This window comes from Chiloscyllium plagiosum, chromosome 28 (genome assembly GCF_004010195.1).
Source record: "Chiloscyllium plagiosum isolate BGI_BamShark_2017 chromosome 28, ASM401019v2, whole genome shotgun sequence".
In the NCBI taxonomy this organism is placed as follows: domain Eukaryota; kingdom Metazoa; phylum Chordata; class Chondrichthyes; order Orectolobiformes; family Hemiscylliidae; genus Chiloscyllium; species Chiloscyllium plagiosum.
The window spans coordinates 9935722-9946197 of NC_057737.1; the positions used below are offsets into that span (position 1 = coordinate 9935722).

The following is a 10476-nucleotide window of genomic DNA, read 5'->3' on the forward strand; positions in this document are numbered from 1 at the left end:
GTGGAAGGTGAGCACCAGGGGCGTTCTGTCCTTGTTACAGTTGGAGGGGTGGGGTCTGAGGGCAGAGGTGCAGGATGTGGACGAGATGCGTTGGAGGGCATCTTTAACCATGTGGGAAGGGAAATTGTGGTCTCTAAAGAAGGAGGCCATCTGGTGTGTTCTGTGGTGGAACTGGTCCTCCTGGGTGCAGATACAGCAAAGGCGGAGGAATTGGGAATACGGGATGGCATTTTTGCAAGAGGCACTCAGGATTTTGAGCTGCTCTTATCAAAGTTCCTCTCAACCTTCTCTTTTCCAACAGATCAATACCTCCACGCACAGCCCTGGTCTCTCAGCGCTTGTGACACTTTTAGAGTTAACCCCTTGCTACCAATCTGAATCACACCACACTTCTCTGCACTAATTTCCAATTTCCTGCCTGTTCCACTAAATTGTCGATATCCTTTTGAGATTCTGCGCTACATTCCTCACAATTCTTCCAGGTCCTGTAGCGCCTGCAAACTTTGTCATAATGAGAATGTGTATAAGGTATAAGCAGGCAGGGAAGGCATCAAGTTCTGAGTTTTGGGAAACAAGAGGTTCAGCTGAGCATGACTCAGATCAGGTAAGAACTTAGTTAACAATGGGTGCTAAAGGCAAGGGTAATGGATTAACAAGGTGGAAAAGCATTCATTATGTAAAACCATTTAACAATATTGGAAGCCTTCCGTATGCAAGGTCAGCTAGCAAAGGGGAAAGTATCCATTGTATGAATCCAGTTAAGAACGTTGATTGCATAACAGTAAAGGGCTTGGTCTCTGCTATTGGTACTCATTGACTGTAATGGCCACCCAATTAACATGGATGTTGCCTTATCTGGATGCTCCTCCCTGTAAAATGACTATATAGTTCATTGAGAAACTACTGTTCCAGAGAAGACCGTGAACTCATGTCTTTGTGCACATGGACAATCATTCTCTCTTTCCCTCCAGGGCCCGGAATAAAGATGGGGGGGTGGGGGGAACACCAGGATGACAACTACATTCTGCACACCAAGGTCTAGGCCATAAGCATATAACCAAACACATCACAGGTATGTCATACAGCACGGAAACAGGACCTTTAGCCCAACGTGTCCATGCTGACTAGGATTCCTAAACTAAACTAGTCCTGTTTGCCTGCATTTGGCCCAGATCCATCTAAACCTTTCCTATCCAGGGTCCCAAGCACAGACTCCTGGGTAACTTCACGGCAAATCTTTCTTCAGACAAAAATTAATCAACCACTGTTTGCTGTCAGTCAATCTTGCATTCTTTAAATTGTACCTGTCCTTTTTATTCCAGGAGTTATAACTTTGTTCAGTCTGTTGAGACATTTTTTAAATCAAGTGTCCTTGTTAACATTCTTGTCACCATTAAAACTCCACCCAGCTAAACAATTTGCCCTTAACAAATCCATAATGGGCTCTCTTAAATAAGCCAAATTCACCCAAGTGATGTTGTCCTGAACTAGTGTTTCTAGAGGCTTCCCCATCGTTGATCAGCCTGTAGTTGTTGAGCTCAACTTTACATGTTTTATCAGCAGTGAAACAACATTTGCAATTCTCAAGTCCTCTGTCTTCACCCCAGAGTCTAAAGCAGGCATGACAATTATGACCAATGCCTCCATAATTTCCACTCTTCCCATAACCATGGATGCACGTGCCTTGTCTTCACCCACTAAGTACAGAAAGCTTAACCAAGATTGTACCAATTTTAAATTCTTATTTCTGGACTGTCTCCTCACATCACAGTAGCACTTCCTTCCTTGATAAAGTCAGAGACAAAATATTTAATATGTCAGCTGTGTACATTTTGGTGCCTATATTGGTTCTGATTTTAGCATCTACTGAAAACACTGGGATTCCCCTCTTTACAGAGGAAGTTTCAAGTAACCACAAACATTCAGGTGAACATATACGTTATGACATCACCTCTTAACCTCGTTCGAACCTGAAGATGTCAGTGGCTGCTTGGTCTGGATCTTATCAAAGGAAATATTTTCTCTAAAAGATTCAACAACCTGAAATCAAACATCCCAACTGAACAGTGCTTTCACGCCAGACCGATAAACATCTAGAGTCAAAACCATCAACTCACTTGAGTGGCTACTGGAAAGTCGGCAGTTTACATAACATTGGTCATTTGCGAACTCAGAACTTGAGCAGTGCTTATAACAATAGCCTGGCGGGGACTGGAAGTTGCATTTTAAATTACAGGGCCAGTTCTTGCAGATAAAAAGAACATGCATATACAGCACCTATTTCAACTCAACGAAATAGGTGACAGCCACTCAGTGGCTGATTTCTCAGGACAGAGCACCGACCATAGTAAACCTTTTTGGTTTAAAATTTAAATCAAAGCCTGGCAGTTCACTGCCAATCATTATTAACTGGCACATTCTTCTGCCAAACAATCGGTAATCTCCACTCACACAGTAATACTTAAGTTGGTTTGTTTCTGCAAATTGAAAGGTGAAAATCTTGAACAAAAAAGGGTTTCTGCAGCAACACAGGACGTCTGATTAAAATGTACTCTCTCCGTTACACAGGAGCTGTTCTCCAGACACAAGCACTTTCAAGGTTCAAAGGACCATTTTTTCCACTTGAACCAGTGCTTGCAATGGTCACCCAGAGTAACAATGCTTTGTCATGCCGTCACGAAGACATTCTGACTCACCTTTCAGGCAATTGTTAAATCGCCCCGTTCGAATAGGTTATGACAACTCTGGAACTGGTGAGACTTGAACCTAGGCCTACTAACCCAGAGACTGGAACACTACCACTGTGCCACAAGATCCTAAAAAAGGTAAACCAGGCAATTCCTCTTGATGGTGGCAATAGCAATTCACAATGATGTTTCTACCTGATTTTGAATAAGGGCCCTGTCACCTGTCAAGTGAGTGGGATAACCAACATCATACACGAGAACAACCTGGCCTCCTTTTGATCTGTCCTGCAGATTTCTATTGAATTAATTGCTATTTTAAGGTCACCATGCACCACTGAAATTAACAGAGCCTAAAAACCAAATCTTGCAACTTTAAAAATGTGGTGCGCAACACATGGAACACTATCTCATAGGGAATGACACTTGGATTGGTTACTAACAATACTGGAACACAAACAAAAATCCATGAAGTGCTGTGTTGCCCATTCATCCTCAGCCATTGCTGGAGATCAGGACAGCAGAGATCAGTTCCAACAACGGTACCTTACCCTTACAGCGTGCATCTGCATAGTTCAGAACATGCCCAACTGAACTGACTAGTTATAATGCTCAGATGCCAAAAATTACTTAACTTGAACTGCACTCAAGTTTGCAAGTAGTGCTCTAGGGAAAAAGATGTGCTTTTGAGGTTTTGCGGTCCTCCGGGCAAGTCTTGAATTCCCAGTATTCAGGAGTGACATTGAGTAGAACCAGATACCAGGTACATCTCCCTTAATTCTGCCCTGAATATGCTTCAGTCAAAACCCACAAGTGGCCTTTCTTCAACATCTCTTCCTCACTCCCAACCTGCCAGTTAAGGACCATGTTGCAAGAAAAAGATCTGTGCATTAGGTTTTTAAAAAATTTATTTGTGGGACGTGGGCACAGTTGAATGGCCAGCATTGACTGCCCGTCCCTAGTTGCCCTGGAGAAGGTCCCTTCTTGAATCGCTGCAGTCCACCTGCTACGGGTTGACCCACAATGTCCTTAGGGAACGAATTCCAGGATTTTGACCCAGTGACAGTGAAGGGACAGTGATATACTCCCAAGTCAGGATGCCGAGTGCCTTGGAGGTGAACTTGCAAATAGTGGTGTTCCTATCTATCTGCTGCCCTTGTCCTTCTAGATAGAAGTCGCTGAGAGTTTGTAAAGCGTTGAATGAGGGTCTTTGGTGAATTTCTGCAGAGCGCCTTGTAGATAGTACGCACGCCTGCGATTGAGCGTCAGTGGAGGGAGTGGATTTGGTGCCAATCAAGCATTCTGCTTTGATGGGTAGGGGGTATTATCAATTATTAAAACACTATAAACCTAAGATTAGAGTACAGGATGCGCACAGCCAGCATCACTTCCCATTGGTGTAAAATAACTGAGATATTCACATTAATCCTGATACTACGTCAATCTTCCTGAACACCTGCAGCAAAACCTCAATTTGTCACAAGAACAGAGCTTCTTTCAACTTATCCTCCCCCAAGTCGAACTCTGCACAAGTCCTTTTTCACATCTATTGAGTCGACAAAATCCACCGCTAACTCCCTCACCCTTGTGCCCAATAAATATATGCTCTTGCACCTCTTCTCCTCCCCTGCTCCAATATTAGCTAGCATTGCAAATGCCCGATTCCCACCTCCCAACAGTATTCCAGTTTCAGCACTGAACCTCCAATAGCATGTCTAAAAACAAATTACTGGTGCAACTCAGCAGTCAGGGCAACATCAGTGGGAAGAAAGGCAAGTCAATGTTGTGAGACTCTTCAATCAGAACAGCTGAGTTTCACCAGCAATTTCCAATTTTGTTTCAAATGCCCAACAGCTGCAATTCTTTGTCTTATATTAAAGTGTCGAGAAACCTGGGGTGTCCACATCAGATCCTGCAACAAACCCAATTTGCCCATCCATGCTAACATTCAGTTTTTGAAGGCACAAAACCAATGTTCTTAACTTCCACTCTGAGCTTTCTCCCGTATAACACTGATCTCCCAAATGTCCAACATGAGTATTCCACCCCTTCTTCACCCAGAACTGGTCACCAGGCCTTAAGGCATCATGGGCAGAGACTGGAATTGCCTCCCTCCCTCATGCCAGCTGTGCAACCACAGCATCCTCATGTTTAACAACCATGCACCCCCACCACTTCCCTCCCCAAAGAAGCTGGTCACCACAAGATGTCTTCTTCATGGAGGGCCTGCAAAGCACAATACTCAATAGATGTCCAATATAAAATGTCATTATAGAAGTTCAGTGACAGTTCAGCTCCTTCACCACAGACTGAACACTATAGAAAGATAGTGTGAGGTACAATGAATCCCAACCCAATCTAGTCCCATCTGCCAGCACCTGGCCAAGATCCCTCTAACCCCTTCCTATTTATACACCCACCCAGATGCCTTTTAAATGTTGTAATGTACCAAGCCTCCACACTTCCTCTGGCAGCTCATTGCATACATGTACACCCTCTGCATGAAAACGTTGCCCCTTAGATATCTTTAATATCTTTCCCCTCTCACCTGACACCTATGCCCTCTAGTTCTGGACTCCCCCACTCCAAGGAAAAGACTTTGTCTATTTACCGTATCCATGCCCCTCATGATTTTATAAACCTCTATAAGGTCACCCCTCAGCCTTCGACACTCCAGGGAAAACAGCTACAGCCTATCCAACCTCAGTTGGCCTGAAGAGTCTGTTTCCATGCTGTACATCTCTACGACTCTATGACTTCTATACTGTACTGCCACCAACCTATTCAAATAGGTTAATCAAGTCACAGAGATGTACAGAACGGAAACAGACCCTTTGGTTCAACTCGCCCATGCCAACCAGATATCTGAACCTGATCGAGTCCCGTTTGCAAGCATTTGGCCCACATCCCTCTAAATCCTTCCTATTGCTCCACTTAAAAGTATTTCTGTGCATTGGCAATTGACAAAGAGGTGGAAACAACTGTGTACAAAGAAAGCTCTTCACGCTTAACCTGCCCTCTACACACATACATTCTCTATGCCCAGTCAGCACAACTCCACTCCCATTGGCCCAGTTCCAATCTAAAGTCACCAGAGCAAGGGAACAAACACCACAACCAAACCGAATCTGGCACAAGGTATATTTGCACAGAAACAAGGTCAACTTATTTTAGGAGGGGTATTGATAACACAGCACTGATAAGAAAGAGACATGAAAAAGCAGTCATTTTGAGATGCAGCTATCAGCACAATCACTGCAGTGATTTTAACACTGGACAAAGACAGGACCAACTGCAGGAAACTTCAAAAACTAGTGTCCATTCACTACAATATAGAAAAAGTACACTTCAATCACGTTAGATATACTGCCTGAAGTGGCACAATGAAAATTTCACAAATACTGATAATACTATGAATCTGAACAGCAAGACTGAAACAGTGACTGTCAAATTGAAACTCCACCCACAAATCAGTCACTTCAATTTGTCACAAAGCTTAAAAGCGCAGTTGAACAAATCAGTCAGATTCGCATGGTTCATTTTTTTTTAGCTATAGTTTTTTTAAAGCACAAGAGGACTCAGGCACCATTCTACACTGACACCCTGATCGGTAAAATTCATTTTACTGCACTTTTATCTTTAAAAAAAAAAGCCTGAACCATGAGGCAAACTGAAATAAGAGCCAGCCATCCACATAAAGGCAGCTACAAAGATTCTGCGAGTTTCCTGCTGCCACAAAGGGGGCAGAGATCAGGACGTGGGCAGCATGACTGGCACCACCCCGTGCCAAACCATTTGTGTCTTGATTGTGAAACTGGGAGCGCTCGTTCTTGCGGACTGCAAGTATTTCCAGAATCTGCCTTGTAATAATGGTCAATGAGAACAACAACCCCTTCACACAAAATAAAACAAACAAGACAGCTTTCAGTGAAATGAACCCAATTCCTGACAACACCAGAAAGAACTAAATACTTGGCCGGAATTATTTTTGTTTGAAGCGTTAATCGTTAGCTTCCCCCCCCCCAATAGAAAAGGCTGTAAAAAGCGGGCCGTGATGGGACGGTAAAGCTGGGGCCTCCCGCTGCTGCTTCTCCTCCCCCGCTTCCAGGGAAAGGGCCGCTCCATATCGCGGAGAAGGCGAGCCCAGTGACCTCCAGTGCCAGCCCGTCCCCCGGACTGCAGCGGGGCCGCCCCATTCACCCAGCCCGGGCCCTGCTGCCGCTTCCCTTCCCACCGGCATCACCCGCGGGAGGCTCTCCCTCAGGTTCAGCCGGCGTTCCGCCACCACCACCCACCCCAGGCCCAGCGGGCTCCGCATGCTGCAGCCCCGACCTTGGGCTCAGCGGCTTAGGGTCACCCCCAGGAGGACGCGGCGGCGGCGGCGGCGTCAGAGCAGCCGGGGCGGGCGGCTCCAGAGGGCAGGGGGAATAGAGCAGCGGCATCAGCCCGGAGCCACCGCATTCACACAAGCCCCAGCCGGAGGACAGCGGTATTCACGGACGCGAACTCACCCGGGGGTGGGGTGGGGGGACAAGGCTACCAGGCTGAGGGGTCCGGATCTGGGTCCCTCTCTCGGTCTATGGGGCCTCTCTCACAGGCTCCGCGATCCACCGCCGGCCCACGTGCTCCCACCTCCCACCGCAAACTGATGCATTCAACGGCTCTCGCGAGATCTCAGGCCCGGACACGCCCCCCCCCCACGATGCGCTGACGGCGCAGGCGCACGCCCCGCCCCGCCCAGCCTACAGCGCCGGTGCGCGACCCTGGAATGCCCGCCCAAACCCAAACGCTATTGCTCCGCCCACGCGTCCCGCCCGTGGACCCGCCCGCACCTTACGTCAGCCACCTCGGACCAGCCCACAAGCTGCACACTGGCCGTGACCTTCCTCCTAGCCCCGCCCACTGTCATTTGATCCTCGGGGTCATTTAAACCCTCCGCTCCAAAGGCCCCGCCCACTATTCAACGTCATTGGCCCCGCCCCTGTCCTGCAATCAACCCGCCCCGGCGCCGGAGAAGGCCATTCAGCCCATCGTGCCACACCACAAAGGGACAAGGTTCCAATCTACTGCCTTCCTGTCCATGCCCTTGCCCCATGTCTATCGAAACAGCATCCAATGGCCTCTTAAATGCCTCCATTGAACTTGGCTCCACCACATTTCCAGGCGTTACATTGCAACCCAGTCAATATCTTGTTACCTTCTTCATCATTGTCCAGGAGCTAATCAGTCCACGTTTCCCATTCGGTTGATCTGTTATCTGACACAGTTTCACTTTCAGATTCAGGTCAATAGATACTTCTTGGAAGCAGTTGTTCTAAACTCCCTAAGAATTTTGTCAACCGACGTTTGGTAATTTCCTGGTGGAGAGATCACCAACCTTTGGGACACAAGTCAAACTCACCTTGGGTGGTTTCCCCTCACACTCCACCACAACCCACTGGCTCTAAGGTCAACCTCAATTCCCGAGTTAAAATCACTTTATCTGAATCACCAGAGGTCAGTGTACAGGTATGCCAAGCAGTTGAAAAGTGTGATAGAGGGCTGATGCTTGAACCATCGATTCTCCTGCTCTTCGGATGCTGCCTGACCTGCTGTGCTTTTCCAACGCCACACTTTTCGTTTCTGATATCCAGCATCTGCAGTCCTCACTTTCTTCCAGTTATAGTAAGTAGATTGGAAAGCAAATGGAATGTTGGCCTTTATTGCAAAGAGGTTACAATATGGAATGAGGAATGTCTTATTGCAGTTGTACAGGCTATTGGCGATACTGCATCTGGGGTTTCTGTACAGTATCCCTTCGTCACATCTGAAGGGATATAGTTGCATTGGAAACAAGTTAGAGAACATTCACTAAGTTTGTTCTTGGAATGAAGGGTTCGTCATAGAAACAGTTGAGCAACTGGAGCCATATTCATTGACGTTTTGAAGAATTTCAAATTTATTGGAACGTATAAGATTCAAATGGGTTGACAAGACAGATGCTGAGGAGCAGGGTACAATTTCAAAATAAGAGGAGTATTTTAAGGCAAATATGAGGAGGAAGGAAGTCTGGAGAAAGGTATAGTGGTTTTTGCTGAGGTTCATCCCGAGCAGCTCAATGACCCAGGACTCTGCTGTGTGGTCTGCCCGAAACCTGTTGGTCTCCCAGAGCAAGGTGTTGATCCTGACCAACTGTTGCAGACTGGCACATTCCGAGGTCCAGGAGCACGTGCTGAGGGACACACTAAAGCCTGGGTAGCTGCTGCCAAGGGACAGTGGGGAAAGACCAATCTCGAAGATCTTTCTACTGAAGTTAAATGAAGGTCTGTTCAGTTATCAGACCCTCCCATTGCCTCAAATGCAGTAAAACCATCTTACACAAATAAGAAATGCCTTTGGTTTGTTTGCTTGATAGAGTAAAATTCCAATGTTTGTTTCTTCATTTGCTATTGTACAGAACTGAACTGCTTTAGTGACTATGTATGTATATAAAGATATCATCATGAACAAAGTATATTTTTGTAATATGTAAAATATGAGGAGGAGTTTTATTTTCTCTCAGTGGAAGCAAGTCTTCGCAATTCTCTTTAACATGGAGCAGGGGAGGCTGGCTCATTAAACTATTCAAATCTTGTCTCAGGCAGAATTTGGATTGACAAAGAAATTTAGGATGATGGGAGACAGGCAAGATAGTGGAGTGAAGCCACAATCAGATGAGCCATGGTTTATTCAATGATGGAATAGGCTTGAGGGGCTGGATGGGCCCACACCACCATCAATCTCTAATGTTGTTTCAACAAATCAGCTGCAGTCGAGCACTTAACAGTACTTTTAGTTACTCTGCTATCGACAAATTCTTTTCTTACTTTTTTGCAAAGATCTGCATAATTTGCATAAAATACGTAAGTCTCTCAGTTTCCATCTGAAGTTTTTTTTCGTTTAATGGCATTTGCTGCCTATCCTATTTTTTCAAACTGCTAAATAATTTGGCCAAAATCTATGGTGTACTTTACGACTCTGTTAGAACTGCCAAGTTTCAGAAATCAATTTCAGCAAAATAATTGAAACCTGAAAGGGTTCAGAAAACATTTACAAGGATGTTGCCAGGGTTGGAGGATTTGAGCTATAGGGAGAGGCTGAACAGACTGGGGCCATTTTCCCTGGAGTGTCGGAGGTTGAGAGGTGACCATATAGAGGTTTATAAAATTATAAATTTTCCCTGGGGTGGGGGAGTCCAGAACTAGAGGGCATAGGTTTAGGGTGAGAGGGGAAAGATATAAAAGAGACCTAAGGGGCAACTTTTTCACACAGAGGGTGGTGCATGTATGGAATGAGCTGCCAGAGGAAGTAGTGGAGGTTAGTAAAATTAAAGCATTTAAAAGGCATCTGGATGGGTATATGAATAGGAAGGGTTTAGAGGGATATGGGCCGGGTGCTGGCAGGTGGGACTAGATTAGATAAGGATATCTGGTCAGCATGGATAAGTTGGACTGAAGGGTCTGTTTCCATGCTGTACATGTCTAATTGAATGCTAAAAGTTTGAATGATGTGTATAGACCTTCAACAAGAAAAACAGATTAGATAAGGATATCTGGTCAGCATGGATAAGTTGGACTGAAGGGTCTGTTTCCATGCTGTACATGTCTATGACTCTAATTGAATGCTAAAAGTTTGAATGATGTGTATAGACCTTCAACAAGAAAAACACACCAATTTAGTTTTATAAAGACACTTTCTTAAGAGAGTTTTACAGCATCTTAAGAAAAGAGAGATTGTGGTCACTGTGTCATCAGAAAATATCATTCATTGTAAC

General features: G+C 45.5%; 1 protein-coding gene across 1 annotated transcript in view; it reads right to left on the bottom strand.

The window, feature by feature from the left end:
* Positions 1-7354, bottom strand: part of akap1b (A kinase (PRKA) anchor protein 1b) — a 59629-nt gene extending 52275 nt beyond the window's left edge. The window contains exon 1 of the mRNA XM_043718243.1: positions 7196-7354. The gene's annotated coding sequence lies outside the window, so the exon portion shown is untranslated. The remainder of the gene's footprint in view (positions 1-7195) is intronic.
* Positions 7355-10476: the final 3122 nt, after the last annotated feature.